The sequence below is a fragment of the Ochlerotatus camptorhynchus genome, unplaced genomic scaffold (genome assembly GCF_037179485.1).
Source record: "Ochlerotatus camptorhynchus isolate MF236.1 unplaced genomic scaffold, CSIRO-AGI_Acam_v1.1 ptg000165l, whole genome shotgun sequence".
NCBI lineage: Eukaryota > Metazoa > Arthropoda > Insecta > Diptera > Culicidae > Ochlerotatus > Ochlerotatus camptorhynchus.
The window spans coordinates 1,868,132-1,886,618 of NW_027040655.1; the positions used below are offsets into that span (position 1 = coordinate 1,868,132).

An 18,487-nucleotide genomic window follows, 5' to 3' on the forward strand; every position below is an offset into this window, starting at 1 on the left:
TAGCTTCAACATTCCGAAGGGTATAAATAGCGGGACCTTTCAATTAGAGTCGGATCCTTGCAATAAATGCAAGAATTACAATAGTAAAAAAAATCGAATACTTCATCTTTTCTCAATAGTGATGGAGTAATATGACATGCACTAAACTATGGACACGGGATACACTGCAATAGGTCAAATTACTGGTCACAGTGGTGTTAGGACCGAACAGAGAAAAAAAGTTGCTGTTTAACGATTTTGGTAAATTTTAAAGTGACCATTGTAAATACAAAATTTAGCATTTTCGCTAAGATAACAAATAAACTAAAGCTTAATAATCTTTAAAATGTTTTTTTTTGTTATTGAGGTTTTTGAAAGTTATATTTTTTATTTTTATTTTTTACGAAAACTTGAGATTTTATTTTGATTGTGTATTTTTTTCTGAAAAGGCAATCCAATTTCTTACAACTTTGAGCCGTTTTCGTGCTATGATTTATTTAAAAATTTGAATCAGCTATTTTGAAAAATTAGGTGTGAATCAAAATGACTCAACCTCTGCACAAATTTGTTTCATTGCCCTTAGCGAACAATTCTGCGAAGTTTAGTGGAATTCTGATCGATAAAATCTAATATTTGTTTATTTTTTCGCTATATGCCCTGGAATTGCTCTTCTCGCCTCTTCTTCGGTGGTGAGGGCAAACTAAACACGCCGGGCAAGAGTATTTTAAAACCTCCAGTGAGTTTGAGGAGTTCCATCAAGCCTGCCGAAAACGTCCCACTGCCGAACTGAACTTGGTTATGAAGATAGCAATGAGTATCAACTTGTAGAACGAATGCTGCGTGATGAGCATCGATATTCAAGAGTGGAAGCGGTGGTTGAAAAATTTCAACATCGTCCGGTGAATCTACAAACACCAAATCGAGCAGCCTCTCATTGAGGTTTGTGATGGAGTTCATTTGCACCAGGCCACAAGCGTAGATGAACTCTGCAAGTACGAGTTCATGTTCACTGGCAGCATTCGACGGCAGGTACCCGTTAACGTCTTCGTTAAAGATCCAGTTCAGACGAAGAAGATTGCAATCACCGAGTAGCAAGACCATGTCGTTTTCTGATGTGCGATCACAAATGCTCTGAACGGCCGAAGCATGAGCAGCATATAATCCGGTTTGACAGTTCAATAGGTAGACTTGGCTTCACTCTTGGCGTGACTCATTAAAATACACCGACTCTAGCCTTACCAAGTTAATTTGATCCTTAAATCCATGGGTTCCGTAGTTTTGATTTTCTCTAAGCTTTGTATCTCATTTCGTGATGCACATTTGTCGTAATACTTCCCTCAACGAACACACATTTTCTTGCATTGTCATGTTCATCTGGGAGGCGGTTCGCGTCTAGTGCTTTCCCCAGGAACAGTTCGCGGGCACCAACTACCACCCGTCCAGTCTTGGGCGTATCCAGCGAGGCATCTTTCAGATTGCCCGCAATCTCCGACTCCGGCGAGACCAGCAGCCGAGCACTTTTGCAACTAGAAAACTTGCTAATTCATGGCAACGTCGCCCACCAAACCACCACCAAACCTCGCGACAGACACATTATCAGAACGTTCTAATTCACCAGTCGGACCGAGGTCAAACTCGCCCACGGTGACGAATCTCTCAATAGAACTACACGCCGAAAGTGTGGCATCCGAACTCGGAAAAACGGGCTCCCGGGAGGAAACGAAAACTGACACCGGACAATGGAACTGAAGCTGTGTTGTAGATTTTCGAGGTTAGATTCAAGGTCAATCGAGTCACTTCAAGGCAAACACAGGCAAAACACGATATATCACTACATCGAATAATTTCGATAACTTTATGATAAAATTTAGTATAAATTTCAGCACACAATTTAACAAGCAAAAAATGTTTAATTCGCTGACGAAAAATAGGTAGCAAAAGTAAAACACGTCAGCTTTCAAGCGCCGCCTACTGCGGTTAAAATATTGACGTCTACATTGAAGCTAAATTTAGGCATCATTGATTGCTTCATGGATGTTTCCAATTATTTTTGATGATTTGAATTGTGTTTATGAAGCATTGAAACAAAGAGTATAAACGCAACTCTAAATTGAATACCGGGGGCAAATTGATCACATAAAACGTAAATATGAAAATTAGTTCTTCCATTAGACAAAATTGACAAACTCATGGTATTTAAATCAATAGGCTTTGTTGATGTAGGCCTTTTTATACCACTGCACGGGAAAAAATCCGTTATGAAATTCGTCAACCTCAAATCACGATTTTCGGAACAAGTCAATTTTTCGTTTACGAATGTGCACCATGAATAAAAATCATGAAATCGTGAACATTGTTCCGCAAACTAAACGTAACGTCTGCACTACGTTGCACCGGGCACCAGCAAAGGTAACGAAAGTCATACAAACGTCACCTCTTTTCTGAAAATCATGATCTTGTTCTGGTAAACGTGATTAAAGTTCATGAGTTGTATTTAATATCGTGAACCTGTTCTCAAAAAATGGAATCATGGTTTATAGACTGTAAAAAGTCAACATTAAAATAATTTTAAATGTTTTGATTGGATTGTATAGCATGGAAGTGGAAGGAAACTGGAAGGAAACGACGGAAGACTTGGTTGGAACAACCGGATAGTGCAGGTTTCACCCATACCCCAAATTGGCAGCAGGCAGCAGGTGGACACACTTTCAGCTCATCAATTCAACGGATCGTCGGTTACCATGGGCTACCTTCATCATCATCATAACAAGCAACAAGCAACGATGCTTGCCGCACCACTGCTTGCCCACATTTGCTCCCATGCTATGTCTAGGGTCCAAAAACAGCAGAAAACATACCCACCGCCTCTGGGGCAATCTTCTAAGTTTCACAGCTGGTACCCCTTTATCGTTTTGGAACAGGATTTACTGGTTCACCCTTTCCTTCGAGGATTTCGGCCAGCTTGATGAACTCCACCACCATTCTGACGATACGGCTCAGCTAAATGGGGGTACACTTTGTGAAAACCGAAAATGGAACATGCAACGAAATTATGAAAGATTTTAAACGTTAATAACTCAGCTGTCCCTGGACTTTATGACCAATCGATCAGAAATATTTCTACGCATGTATAGCAATTCCGACGAGAAACTATTGAAAAAGTGGTAAATGTCAAGCATTGTCCAAAACCGTCGAAGTAACTAACAAATCTACCAATTACGTACATGCATATGCTGCTTCCCCAACACAGTCATCAGAGAATCATTTCTAGACAAAACATGTTGATGTAGCATTGCTGATTCCCCAACACCGTCATCAGAGCGTCGTTAGTAGACGAAAAAAAGTCGAATTCCACGGTCACATTGGCCATCCCCGAAATGTACCAGTGCCCTCGGGAAGTGGCCAATTCTTAACTAAAATGAAAATCCATCGTACGACACATCAAACTTCATGATTTTATAAAACTCGGCTGGTAATGGTCTTATTGACAGTCCACGGTTACACAAGCCCTCCCGGGCTTGTTTTAGTTCCCTCAGAAATGTTACGGGCCCCCGGAAAGTGGCGAATTCATGTCAAGAACCAAAACCTGTCGTACGACATATCAAACTTCATGCTTTTTCTTAACTCGGCGGGTAATTGATTTTTTGAGATGACACGGTCACATTGGCCATCTTCGGGGCCTTCGGGGAAGTGGTAAATTTTCAACAAGAATTAAAACTCGTCGTGCAAAATATGAATCAGAACAGTTTAATGTTCATGTAAATCGGAGAAGGTTGTATCTGAAATTATTTGTTTTTGCCTGGAAATGCTCTTTTAGCTCAATTTTGATTATTTCAATATAATTTGAAGGTGAATCCCTGTTGGAACTATTTTTCTGATTGATCTCTTTATCAGCAAATAGGGAGTGTTAATTTCATGGCCGTTTGCGCAACAAAGTCCGTGATTTGTGCTCTAGAAAACTTGAAGTGGTAGGGCACATCGACCATCTTGACGGACATTTTTGTACTCTTCAATTGTACGCTAATGTCCTTTGAAAATTCTAGATAAAATGGAAAATAGATTTTTTTAAGCTTATTTTAGAAGCTTGTCCGTTGCTCCGCTCGTCTGACTAAAAATATACACGATCAGGACAGTAAATTTGAGTAGCTACGCAGTAAAAGAGCATTTTTTCAAGGTTTAAGGAGCATTTAATCGTTTTAATATAACATTTCCATAGTTGCTTTTCTTGCGACAGGCTGATTATCGAATAATCCAACAGTTCTGTAAAATCTTTGACCCAGTTGAGCCCATAGTAGAACTTCAATGAGATGCTGTGAAGAGATCATGAAACTGAACAACACTATTCCTCTATTTCCAAAAATTACACCGACATGCCATTCTCTTACATGTAGAACAGACCATTTGACTGCCGACCGCATCCGGCATAAAAAGTTGCTTTCAGCCATCATGCGGTAAACTTTCCCCAACGACGGCGACGACCGAACGGAATCCTTTATCAAACTGATGACGAGAACGGACACGGACACCCCGCCTCTTCTGCCACAGGACCCAGCTCTGGGTCTCTGTCTTTTGTTTCTCGTTTACACATTGAAGCTGAATAGTGTTTCACTTCTTGGTGAAGAAAATTGGAAAATTTATGGCTCACACATATGTTGCCTGACTGCCAGGCCAGCCAGCATGCCGAACTGAGGGGCTCATGACGGGAAGCAACCACCATCGGCCAACTGTTTTACAGTTTGCATGGTAGAGCTGCTTTTACTGTTTTATTATTGACGCTCTGGAGTTGGAGGAGGAGAAGGAGAAGTTGGAGGAGGATGAAAAGAAGCGAAAGAAAGACGAAGTAAGGCGTGAATGAAGACTCCACATCACGACCCACTTCCGGTACAGGACAGATTTGACACTGGTGCGGAAGTCATGTTGGTTGATACCGTAGTAAATTTGACGATGACCGACTTTCGTGCGGTTCCTGTTGGGGAGGGAAGAAGGGTTCGTTGTTTGATAGACACTTGATGAACGGTTTCATTTATGGTAAATTTATGGTGTAAAATTTTCATGATGGTTGCAGCGGAGGAGATTGAAATCATTGCTTATGAACAATTTGGCACTTTGGCACGGAAACCAGATGCTTGTATAAGCTTGGATTTTCGATTATTTTGATATCAATGCTATTTTATGATTAGGATGTATTCTGATGGTCGTTCAGCCCGTTATCACTTTTTTTTTACATTTCACGGATAGAAAACCGTTACTATATTAGTGAACAGGAGTTGATGAGCTCATGATAACGGTGTGGTGCATGTTTTCAGGAGCGATTTTTTAAACACTGTTCAGATCATAAATTACTTGTTTGTGAATACGATCTTAGACGTATGATCCGTTGCAGTCTTCTTATTAGTCTTCATTTTTGACGTCTGGGAAGGTACGCTGTAGAGAGAGCTCGGTGTTATTGGGTCAACATGAAAGCAGACAGAGGTAGTACGTTCTACTGGTTGGGACACTGGAGAAGGCCTTTCAACTAATATAATACATTAAAATTGCATATGTCACGAAAAGGTGTTAGGTTTTGAACACTTTTAACTTTGTCATTTATAGATGAAATTAAAATCAAAATACACCAATCGACAGGAAATTACTATTGCTGAAATATATACGTTTCCAATTTTTGAAAAATATTTAAATAAAAAGTGATAATTTGGTCACTGTTTTAATGGAATAAACGTTTTTCCTAACATAATCGATTATCACTTGGTTGCGCATCACTATTGAACCTGTAATATTATACAAAAGCGCTACTGTTGCACCTCCACTCACCTTTTTTTGTTAAGAACATAGAACCTCTGCGATTAGTAATTTGATCTATCGCTCACCTTAAATCACCTTAGACTACAAAGGATCCTAAACAGCCCCCCGTGGACTCTAAATTCTGATATCCACTTCCTAGCTGGAATTCATATATTAGAAAAACTCCTGGAATGGTTCAGAGACGTTAGGCTACGTTAGGTCTAGTTATACTCGTAGTTAGGTAGGTTATCAAAATTTTCAATTCAATCAAAACACACCCTTCAAGGGGTTTTCTGTGAACTAGTTGAAAAATGCAAATATTAAAGTAGAATATCCAATTAAACAAAGATGAAGAGCCAGATAGGCTAATCAATTGAAATGTTTAATCAATGTACAATCATAATCAACAGAAATAACGCTTATTTTCGCATCGACGGCGTGGTAAGCGTATCGCTCAAGGTACCGGCAGCAAGCAGTAGCAACAACATTGTCAGCGGTAAAAGGTGGAATTTTCCATTAAAAAAAAAACTTTTGAAAAATGTACAAATGATAATTTTATCACTGTTTTCATGAAATAAACGTTTTCCCCAAACCCAGTCGTCATAAGCGAGTACCACTTAGTTGCACATTGTTCTGCTTGAACCTGAAAAGATATAAGGCTAGGCGTGGCGCTAACAAATCCACACAGATGTAAACATCCCTAGGGGCTGTTCGTTAACTACACAGACAGTTGTGGGGGAGGGGGGGGGGGGGTGTGTGTGTTTACAATTATTCACGGTCCATACAAATTTTTTTTTGTATGGTCATATACACAGGGAGAGGGGGAGCGCAAGAATCCCAAAAACTGCTACGTAGTTAATGAACAGGTCCCTAGAGGTGGATCACGGCATGATCACCTTGACAACCAGCGACAGGTTCAACGCGGAAATTATTTACACAAAACTCCTAATTTATATTTGTGTGTTGGTTGGACCTAGTTGTTTTCTGCATTCGCTGTCAGGTGTGCTTCGGATTGTTTACAGTTTTCTTCGCGCGCAGCAACACAATTTTCTGTTTAGGGGCTGTTCATAAACTACGTAAACAGTTTAGGAGGGGGATGTTGGCAATTATCCACGACCTATACAAATTTTAAAAATTTTGTATGGACAATTGTCTATAATTGTCTTTATAGTTTATATAAATAAATATAATAAATAAAATAAACAGCCCCTTACTTTCCTAGTCACAACTTTCATAAACAGAGCATAGAGGAAGTAGATGAATTCTCATGTGATTTGAATGGATTTTGATTCAAGTCTAAAACTGGCTGCTTTCCTTGGGATTTCCGAAACTTGACTGGATCCTGGCTATTCTTAATAACTGCCATTGAACTGGTCGTTGAATTTTAATGTGATTTGAGGTTTCACGTGATAAGTTTTATTTGTTTGAGTTTGCAATTTGCCTCATACCTCATACGAGCTTTTGCTCTGGCTTTGAAATACAATAATTGAATCCCCCTAATATCCAATAAATATTGTACTAAGCAAATACTTATTGGAAACCAAACGTTTGATTTGAGAAAAGTCACAGTATTCTATTTTGCATCATTCTACGAACACGTTGTAAACTACATAATGATGATGCATGACAATTTTATGTTAGGGTTGTCCTCCAAATTGGAGAACAAAGAGGTGCTTAAACCTCGTAGGATCGTTATACCCCTTTCTCCCCTACTTCGTTGACATTTGAACCAACATTTTGTTCAATATTGAAAGTACCGTCTTCTGATAAGGAAACTGCCTGTTGCGTTATCATAAAATGCAACCTTCACTCTCTTCTCTGCTTCAGATATTTAATTTAAAACTAATGATGGAACTACTGAAAAAAAATCAACGTATTTTTTGGAAATTGTTTTATCCCACAATTCATCCGTGGGGTCTTTGTGGGCTATACTGAGATGCTACTCCAAAATGCATACCAGCTTGTTTAGGACCCCATATTTGAATTTTCATAATTTATTATATTATAGTAAAAATTTGATCCAAAATTGAATCATTACCGAAACAAGGAAATACTTGAAAAATTTATGATAAAGTATAATAGTAAAAAATGCAAGACATATATCCAAGGACCAATGTAACATTTCCGCCATATTGGGGAAAACTAAGTTAAAGTTGGACAGATTATTTTTTAAACTGTTTTGAAACAACAAGTTTAACAAAACTATTTTTGCTGTAGTCAGTGAATAATAACGGTGAACATTCGAAGGATCGTCAGGCAGACTGTTCTTCACAACGACCCAAGACTGCTGCAGAGAGAGCTCGGTGTTACCGGGCGAACATGAAAACACTCAGAGGTAATGCGTTACCATCTACTGATTGGGGCACTGGAGAAGGTCCGTCAACTCGAGGTAGGATATTCAAATTAATTTTTAACAAACCTTTGGAACGCATTTGTTCGGTGCGTAACTATGATTCTTTTTCTTCTTCTTATTATTATTCTTCTTCTTCTTTTTCTTCTTCTTATTATTCTTCTTCTTCTTATTCTTCTTCTTCTTCTTCTTCTTCTTCTTCTTCTTCTTCTTCTTATTCTTCTTCTTCTTCTTATTCTTCTTCTTCTTCTTCTTCTTCGAAATTCAAGTTTATCGCGAGCTCTCAACTTAGTGTTCTAAATGCACTTCCACAGTTTTTAATTGAGAGCTTTCGATGCTTTACCATTTTTGCATTAGTATAATTGTGTGGCAAGTACATTCATCCATTGTTGCAAACGGTTAAGGCAACACTTATGTGACTTATGTCAGTCATAATCAAGTTACTGCAACCTTCCGCCACTGGCTTGTGCTGCTTGGGATACTCTATGCCCATGGAAGTTGAGAAGTTTTCCAACCCAAAAAATTCCTAGACCAGAGCGGGAATCGAACCCAGCCACCTCCAGCATGGTTTTTCTTTGTGCGCCTTTACCGATTTTTTTTGATGCCAAAAAATTTTTTTTGATGCCAAATGTCTTAAAAATGCATGAAACGTCGAGATTTGGTGTTATCTCAAAAAAATTTTTTTTCAAAAATCGACTATCTGGGACTGAATTTTTTTTTCATGAGTTCTATATGGAATATAGAAGATTGATGAGTCGGCTTCTAAAACTGTTCACAATTGTCTCCAACCTGCTTATATATCGAATTAAACCACCATTTAGGATCTAATACGAAATAATTCACTAGGGTGGTCCAATTATTCTTCATTTGGGTGGATTACACCAAATCTCGACGTTTCATGCATTTTTACGACATTTGGCATCAAAACAAATTTTTGATTTCCGAAATTTCATGTTCCCCCCCCCCCCTTGGGAGATTTTCGAAAGTGAAAAACTTTGACGCGTTTGCGCCACCCCTAAATCATGTCCGATTGAGCTAAAATTTTGCATAGGGTCATTTTTCGAGGCAATAAACATTTTGTATATGGTTTGTTAGCGAAATTTGATGATCAAATTTTTCCCATACAATCATTGGCAGTCTACTAAGCACACACGATCAACTTTCACTCGGAAATGTAAGACATCAGGGAAAAGCCTGTTTGAATATCCAGCTTCAGTACTCTTTCAAGTGCACTTAGAAACGATTAAAAATAATAGATTCTTCTCAATTACGTCGCTAACAACAATTACATTCGTTATTCAGATAATTACAACATTGTTTCACAAGATCCCAGTATACCATCTTCCCACCACGTCGTTCCTCTGCCAACGTTCAACGGCCCACTTGAGGGATCCTTTTCACCACACATAGCCAGGCGCCACCACCACACACCGAAACTTGTGGTTCTCTACAACCCCTCCTCAGCCCCACACCCTGCTGACAAGTGCTAAATTGTTTTATAGCGTTTCCTGCTGTGAAGCGTCGTGCCAGCGCATTCCTTCAACGGTGTATGTGGGGTGTGGAACATATCCATAAAGCATAGCAAATAACACAATTTCCCCCAGTGGAGCACTACACACAGTCCACAGTTCCGACGTTCGTCGTCGGATAGAAAAGTGAGCAGCCGGAAAAAAAGAACAACTAAACTTCCGGAACCAACAAAAAAAATAAGAGGAAGAGTGAGTGGAGCACAAAATCAAGTCGTGTGAAAGTGAGAAGCCAAGTGAAACAAGAGATAAAATATAATAAATTCACATCGTTGTTGTCCGCCCAAAAAGTGAGATTCCTGTTGAAGTGTTGTGGGCGCAGTTGGTGAAGACGGCGGCCAGGGAAAAGCTGGAGCGAAAAACGGCACAATAGCCAACAACACGGTGAAAGGCATCATTTCCTACATTGCTTCTTTCGACTGTGTTGAAACAGCAGCCCGGCTGCCACTCATTGTGCTGGACTGGATCCTCTAGCTGGAAGCTCATTTTATTTCTCGTCTTCGTCTCTCCGGCAGCTAGCCGTGGTCTGAGATACTCCAGGGATCATTTTATCATCACAAGCGCCGGTAGTCTATTAGCAGTGCTAGCAGTTTCCGGTGAGTATTGAATGGAAATTTCCATGGGAGGGTTTCCCCTTTGCAGTTAATTTTAAATTGCTTTAGTGTTTCTCCAACATTTTTAAGAGTCAAGTTAAAATGCCTTGATAACGAATATGCTTCATTTGAGCAAATATTAGTATATTCACTGAATGATAGTTTTATTTTGATCAGATAAGTCGTGCTAGATGCTCAATTTTAAAACTCGAAACATATTTATTTATTAACCCTTACCTTTTTTAAATCTAGTTAGTTCATTTGAAAGGATCAATCCCGTCAGCTTTACGGAGCCGATAATTCATTGTTACGCTACAAAACTAACTTAATTCTTGGTCTAGTAGGAGTTGGGCCGGATACTGGTGGCTTGCCCGAGGCTAGAGGGGTACATTGTCGAAGGATAGGATCAGGGGAGGAGCTTGGGTGTGAGGTTTTGTTGTCTCATCAGAGCGTTGTCGTCATTATATGAACGGTAGTGCGGTTCCAGACTCAACTTCGTCTGGACTTCGACCGGCTGTGGAGGCGGTGAGGCTCATCGAGATGAGGAGACAAAACAGACACATACTAATAAAAGAAAAACAAAAGATAATGGAATTATATTCTTGTAGGATTTGAAATTTGAAGAAACATATAAATCAACATCAACATCAACAATAGCAGTTTAGTTAAAGTTTTTTTCATGTCGCAGAATAGCATACTTTTTTTTTATGATTTTTATGATTTTTTCTATGTTGTTCAGAATCAAGAGATCAAAGCGTATTTAACATGGAAACTATATTTTGCGGTTTTTCGGATAATCTGGATTGACCGATAAAGTGGTCAGATTATACAAATTGTCCTAGAACTGTTGTTTGTTCAGAATCACGAGATGAAAGCGTATTTAATATGAAATTTATAGTTTGGGATCAAATAACCATATCCTGGTCCTCCGAATAATCCGGGTAGACCGATAAAGTAGGTCGTATAATCTAAACTGTTCAACATTTGTCTAAAGCACAAGCTGGGGAAAAATTTCAATTTAGGTATTGTGATACGTGTAAGATTAAAAGACTTATCTAGGCCCATCCGGGCCTCTAATAACACGGTATTTATTCCTAGTCTTCTTCGTCACTGAAAATATCAAGATTCACACAAACTCTTGCTGTCGTATTCCATGTTGTCGCAATCTTGCTCGCCATTCGTTTTCCCTTCATCTTCTACACCGCTATCCATAGAATATTGTGCCACTTCCTCCATGTATATCACATCCTTACTACCAAATGCTACTTTCGAACCTTCATTGTGGTATGTTAGATACGATAGCTTCGGATCAGACCATACTAATGCGTTGCCATCATATTTTTCTAGCAAATTTTGTTTCATATTCCTACTAACATTCAAAATATCGGCTAATATGTCAGGCGCTGAAAGCAAACGGTGGGAAAGGTTGCCGATATTGGAACTACCACTTCCTCCTGGTTTTGGACGGTTTACCTGTATTCTGAAATGTTGTTCAAGGCATTCTGCAATTCGTCTGGCTTCCAACTTCACTTCCGGGTGAGTGAGGGCAGGATGTCCTGGTACTGTTTTTTTGGCTGCTGAGTGGATGGCCCACTGAACGGAATTCACTTTGTCGGTCAATCCAGATTATCCGGAGAACCAGAATATGGCCACTATACCCCAAAATATAGTCTCCATATTAAATACACTTTGATCTCTTGATTCTGGTTCTATGACATTTTTTATAATGTGGCCACATCATCGGTCGTTCCGGATCCCCTTTAGACCAGTAGAGTTTCCCTGAGGGTGTATATGGTGTCTTTATACCATATATACTTAGTACTATCAATTTTCAGTAATATACATTAAGTAAAGTGTAAAATTATGTCGATAGATAGTGGCGTTTCCTACTTTACCGGGAACTCCGGTAGATCCCGGCCCTCTATCTCGGTACGCAAAAGTCTCCGGCCAATGAGACCACCACCAATCGATTTAGCAGAATATGTATAACATGTTGACTGAAACCGTTTGGCAGCCGAGATATTAAATTTAGTCGCGGTTTTGTCAATTTTTGCCCAGTGTGAATTGTTGGGTTTTTTAGAATTTTTGTTAAGGTTCTCTATTGTCTATTGTCCCCTAAAAATTCCATAAATTTCGTGTGGATTCCTTAAATCTTAATAAATTTTTCTAAAGCGTTTTCAATAATTCTCAATAAGCAGAGCCAGTGCCTCTCATTCCAAAGGGCCTGGGTTCAAACCCAGTCGGCGTCGATTTTGCCTGGGATTTTGGAAGTAAAGCCGTTGATCCCCGGTCTATGAGTTGATGGGTCGATAGGTAAAGTCCAGGTGTGAGAGTTGCCTCCATGGCGTCGATAACATTGGTACTCAGTACGAAAAAAAAAATCATGGCAAAATAAATTCTTTTTCCGAATTATTTTTGATGATTTCTAAACTTCTTTAAAGAACCCTTAACTCCTCTATGGTTGATTTGAAATTCACTAAAATTACCCTGAGGTTCTTTTGAATGTTTGCGAACAACCAAAGCTTCCCTGAAGTTTTCTCAATAGTCTCTTATGTATTCCTTGAGTCTTAATATGATATCGCATTCCAAATATTATGAACCAAATAAATAAATTCTATTTTATTGTTTTTTGCAGCTCAATTATTTAGAAAAAACAATTCATTTTTAAAATCATAATTATTTACTGTTGGCTAGTAGTTAAATTCCAACAAATTTTTGGTCCACTACATCACAACTGGCATCACTAGTGTGTATCTTTCAAATTATAAAGATACAGACAAGCCCTGGGACCTGGTTGCAGTTAATGTATATCTGGCATCCCTGCTTAGGCTGACTCAGAGAATGAGTCACTTTTCTCAGTTGTGAGACACATTTATGTATGGAGACATTTTTAAAGCGTAGGTCACTCAGCGCATAAGTAACTTACGTTTTTAGAAATTACTCCATACGAATGAGTAAAAGTGACGCACTTTCTAAGTAAGAATCGGTTTAAGTGTGCACTATTCGATGAGCCGACGGAAATGGTTTCTGTACTTATCGGCCATCAGATGTCACTACTGTTGTTTGTGGCGACATCTGTCGGACATTACACATAAACTGCTTTTCATTAGATGATAGCAGATGATAGTGTAGTCAACAATCCTAGAAATCACTTTCACATACTACAAAATTGAGTACCTGACACTGCAACACCTGGTCTGGTACCTCTAAATACGCATTTATTTTCACATCCGATGTCCCTCCCATACTCGGAAGAAAAATACTTTTTATGTCCCGGCCCTAACAGGATTAACCACCATTTGTGTGCGCAGGCAGTATTTGAGCAAAGTTAAGCGCACACTTTTTGCCTGTAGATTTGAAGACATACTTCAAATCTCCACGTACATCGTACGGGTTAGGCAAATAGTGTGCGTTTGACTTGCACTGTCGCATTAATGGCCCTTCGCTCATTTTAAAACTTCTATTCAATTTTCATACTGCCGTACTCTAACGGAACTACCCAAGTAACACATAAAACATATTTTTGAAAAAGAATTAGAACGGCTTGTTGTATAAATGTATTATAAGACATGCAGAAAACATCAACAGGACTCGAGAGTGTCCCCGATACTCAAACAACGCACATCACTCGATCCATCGTCGCCTTGACCAATCGCGTCAGTTTATCCGGAAATCCGTACTCGTGCATAATCTGCCATAGCTGATCTCAATCGATTGTGTCGTATGCGGATTTGAAATCGATGAACAAATGATGTGTGGGCACGTTGTATTCGCGGCATTTCTGTTGCCGATGACTGTCACGTATATATTACGGTGTCCTAGTAATAACATTTTTGATCAGAAATGGTTTAATTCACACAGAAATGAGGAATTATATCGAAATAACACATTGTCATATGATAGTTATTTGATAATTTTCTTTTGCTCTAATGTTGTTCTACCGTTTGTACTGTGGGAGAGAAACGACGGTAGAGCATGAGTGTACGCACAAACAGACTGCCGCGCACGAAAACAAAGCGAATGTAGTAAACATACTAGTTTGATAATCCTCTATTATGAACATCTATGCGTAATTAGTTTATGTTTGATGGATTCCACAGAAAGTATTAGTGTACCTTTATTGACTGCGCAATTCATAGTATCGGAATTATTTATTTTCAAAATATATTGATGGCTTTACGGGTTGCATTATGTCATAAAGTTTTGTATTTAATTAAGTTTAAATTCCCAGCAAACTTATTGTCAAGGTTTTCCAGACATTTTCAACTCGGGACTGCCACTTGAACAATGTAAAACTGCAGCTTTTGATGAATTTTCAAGAAGTCGGCTTCCTGTGCCAGACCATCCAGTGCACCGCACCTCTCATCCGGTTCGTGTCCAGAATATTTACGACGATTACCTCCTTATAAGACGATGAATTATCATCACTTTTGACTTTCTGCGCTTACTGCTACGACGATGCAGTAGGCTGAACTTTTAATCTGGAAGGACGTAAAACTTTCCACCAACTCCTCGATGTAGCGAAATGAAATTCTCTTGAAAACTGTACGCCTAGATGCATAGGATGTTAAGGGGGATAGAGGGAAGGAATGGAGTGCGAGAAAGGGCAAAATATTAAGCCATTAAGCACGGATGAAACTTTCGCACTCGCAGCTTTTTGATTCGAACGCGCTCGGCCAACGATGGCAATGACGAGGAACAGTGCAATTGCGTCGCTTTCGATGCATTTACGGAGGACGCATTAAAGCATGGATGAATGGCCACGTTGTAGAGTAGCTATGGCGATGATAAAACTCTTGCTTTATGATAGTTTTTACGCGTCAGTGAAATATTACATTTTAAGTAGTTGCCCCTGCTAAGGAGCGAATAAATTCTGGAAGCTCCCCCGAATGGCTGGATTGTCCCCTGGAACGGGACGAGGTTCAAGAGCTCTAATAAAATGGCTGTAGTTGAGAGAGGGTGTCTCAAGAGTTGTTCGTTTATGGGACGGACACTAAATTGTGATTCATGGAAGATACGCTTTTGACGAAGCGTGAAATTCTTCCACATTAACAAGAAAATTTTACTCTAGTGGCTTAAGACATTGATGAAGGTTATAATACCCAGAAGAAAAATCCTGCTCTAGCTAATTTTCCAAGACATAGCTTTTCCTCGCAAATGGAATTAAATTCCAAACTAATCGATATTTCCACTTCCAATAAACAATTGCCTGTTTTTGTTCTTCTACACAACAAGCACACGTGCAAGGCAAATCAACACTATTAACCTTCAAAAGTTGTAATCGAATACATTAAAAAAAAAGTTCAATTTTGCTATTGTATGGTAATTATAAGCTTAAAGGATTTGCAAACTTTCCCCAACAAAAGCCATACAGTCAACAGTAATAAGAAGTTAATTTAAAATACATTTACTCCAAGTTTTAATAACGCTACCGTTACCGTCGCAGAAGGCCATCTTCTTTATGGTTCTTTCTTATTCGATCGGAAGTCGACTGGCTGTTATAGTACTGGCTGGCACAAAGGAATGCTAGGAAAAAAAAGCGGAAAATCAGACCAAGAATCAGCGAAGCTCGTAAAATGTACAACTTTTTATAGGGTATATGTACCAGTCATGGCTATACGTTCCTATTATGGCAGAGTCTATGAGAATCCCATGGGCCATAATTGGCACACTTCATAATAGGAACATATAGCCATAATGGGTACACCTACCCTATTTAACAACCTTTGGCATCGAGCTATAGTAAGTGGGGCCATCATAGAATATACATAAGTCGCGTACCGAGACGAGACGGTCTCACAGGCTGGTGGAAATTTTCATGCTGCCGTTGCATAGCACAGTATCGGGACTCGAGACGACGCACCGTTGTTGTTGTTCATGTTGGTTGAGTGAAGCACCAGAAGCAACAAATGCAAGCATTATGCGTTTTATAGTAATATAAGAAGAACACTCCTATCGTTCGTACATAGCGCTTATGTTCGTCTCTAGAATTGTGTTGCACTTGGTGAATAATCAAATCAAATGGGTTGATGTTTAATGGCGAAGTGAAGGAATATTCAATATCAAATGCAAGGTTGAAAGCGGGTCACTTTTTAGTGAGTTTATCACTTTTTTTTAAGGTGGTCACCAGTGATGACATAATCAGAAGCAAATTGACATTTTTCTACTCTCATACGCTCCCAATATCACGCATGACATTGGAGTAACATATTAATCGATATTGATTTTACAAGCTCATTTTTCCTTTATTTAACGTCGGTCTCTGTTCCGCCATCTAGTACCAATCACCGACGGACATCAATTGCCATCCATTTAAGGCAATCGAATGTGCAGGAAGGTCAAGCTCCTTTGATATTACGAGACTATTTACAGCATGTTAAGTTGAAGCTGAGAATTGAATCGACGCAAAAATGATTACGTTGCACATCGTTTTCTTAGCAAGAGAATGTATAATAATGTTAGCTATGTTGACGTCTTTCTTTAGTGGTGCCGGTGGTGTAGTGGTAAGCGGGATTACCTCTCAGCCCAGCAGGCCCTGGGTTCAATCCCAGTCGGCGCCGCCGAGATGTTCTGAAGCATAACATCTCTGATTACGCCTTCCTTCGAAAGGGAAGTAAAGCCGTTGGTCCCCGGTTCATGAGTTGATGGGTTGATAGGTAGGGTCCAGGTGTGGGAGCTGCTCTACTGGCGTCGGTAGCATTGGTGCTCAGCACGGAAAACAAGATCGACGGAAAACAAAATCAAGACAAATAAGGAGGATTATTCCGTGATAATTCTGAGGAGGAGTGCAAGGCACTGCACGCTGTACAAAAAGGAATAGAAACATATGAAAGTATGTTTTTTTTTCTCTGTTCGGGACCTAACACCACTGCGACCAGTAATTTGATCTATTGTAGTATATCCCGCGTCCTTAGTTTAGTGCATGTCGTATTACTCCATCACTATTGAGAAATGATGAAGTATTTGATTTTTTTTACAGTTGTCATTCTCGCATTTATTGCAAGGATCCGACTCTACTTGAAAGGTCCCGCTATTTATACCCTTCGGAGTGTTGAAACAACCTCCAAAGGCGCGCCCCTTTGTCAGTCAAAATTGGATTCCTTAGCAACAAAATTAAGGAATGACACTGATAATGACCATGCATCAGAACCCTAGTCCTAACCACAACAAACTAGGGAACAACGAATAGATGATTAGGAATCACATAGATGAAGACGAACTAACTCATTTTTTCCTTGTTTCAAGATCATCCTCGGTGGACAAAGCCGAGTCTTGATAATAAGGACTAAGATGTGTTCCTTGGATTGCTGCAAAATCCTGTTCCCCTAGTTTGAAGTAGTCATAGTCAGGACTAGGAATGGGTGGTAGATCTTTCATCCCGTAACGTACCACGAAAAGGTGATCTACCCACGTTACGGGGTTAGAAGGTATGTTACGGAGGATTATAACTGAATCTGAGTATAATTCCTCTAGCACCTCAAATGATAACTGTCAAAAATTTCAAAAGGGTTCTGAAAAAAAAAAATAGGAGAAGCATAAGGAATTTGTTAGGAGAATTGCATGTAATTTTTTAGGGAGTTGAATTCCTAGGGAAGGAGCAATATTCAAAGGTAATTCCGAAATATATTGAATGAAATCTGAGAATCATACCAAAGGATTTCTTAGGTATGTTCTTAAACATTCAAAGGAAAATTTCAATGGGATTTCGAGGAGAATTCCAATGATATACCGGTGATTTTTTTTTACAAAATTCAATGGAAACTTCCATAGCAGCAGTATTTAGAAGAGTATTTGGGATTTCCTAGCAGAACTAAGCTATTACTTCTATGATTATTCCATGCGAATTTCAGCAGAATATTAAGTGAATGCTGAGGTGAACTCCAAGTGAATTTTCAGGACAATTATTTGGCGGATTCCTAGGAAAAACAGCAAGAATTTTTACTAATGTTATGAGCCTTGCAGAGTAAATTCAAATAGTGTTGTTATAAGGAAGATTTTGATGAGTATTAAATATGGAGAAAATTATAAAGGAATACCAAAGAGACATCTAAGATGAGGATATTCTGAGATGATTCTGAAATTATTTTTCATTAACTATATGCTACAAAAATCCTACAGATTTCCAAGGGTATCAAGATGATTCAAACATCCATATTGTTCGAGATGCTGGGCAAAGTAAAATGACCTTAATATCTGAGATTTGAAATAACATTAAAAAAATGAGCCTTTGATTTTTTTTTTTTATTAATGGCATGCTA

At 39.0% G+C, this 18,487-nt stretch overlaps 1 protein-coding gene across 4 annotated transcripts in view; it reads left to right on the forward strand.

Moving 5' to 3' along the window:
* Positions 1 to 18,487, forward strand: part of DIP-lambda (Dpr-interacting protein lambda) — a 398,199-nt gene that overhangs the window by 45,621 nt on the left and 334,091 nt on the right. For 3 of the 4 annotated variants that reach the window (XM_065222316.1, XM_065222319.1, XM_065222318.1), the window contains exon 2: positions 9,613 to 10,232. The exons of the other annotated variant lie outside the window; for it this stretch is intronic. The gene's annotated coding sequence lies outside the window, so the exon portion shown is untranslated. The remainder of the gene's footprint in view (positions 1 to 9,612; positions 10,233 to 18,487) is intronic. 4 annotated transcript variants of the gene reach the window in all.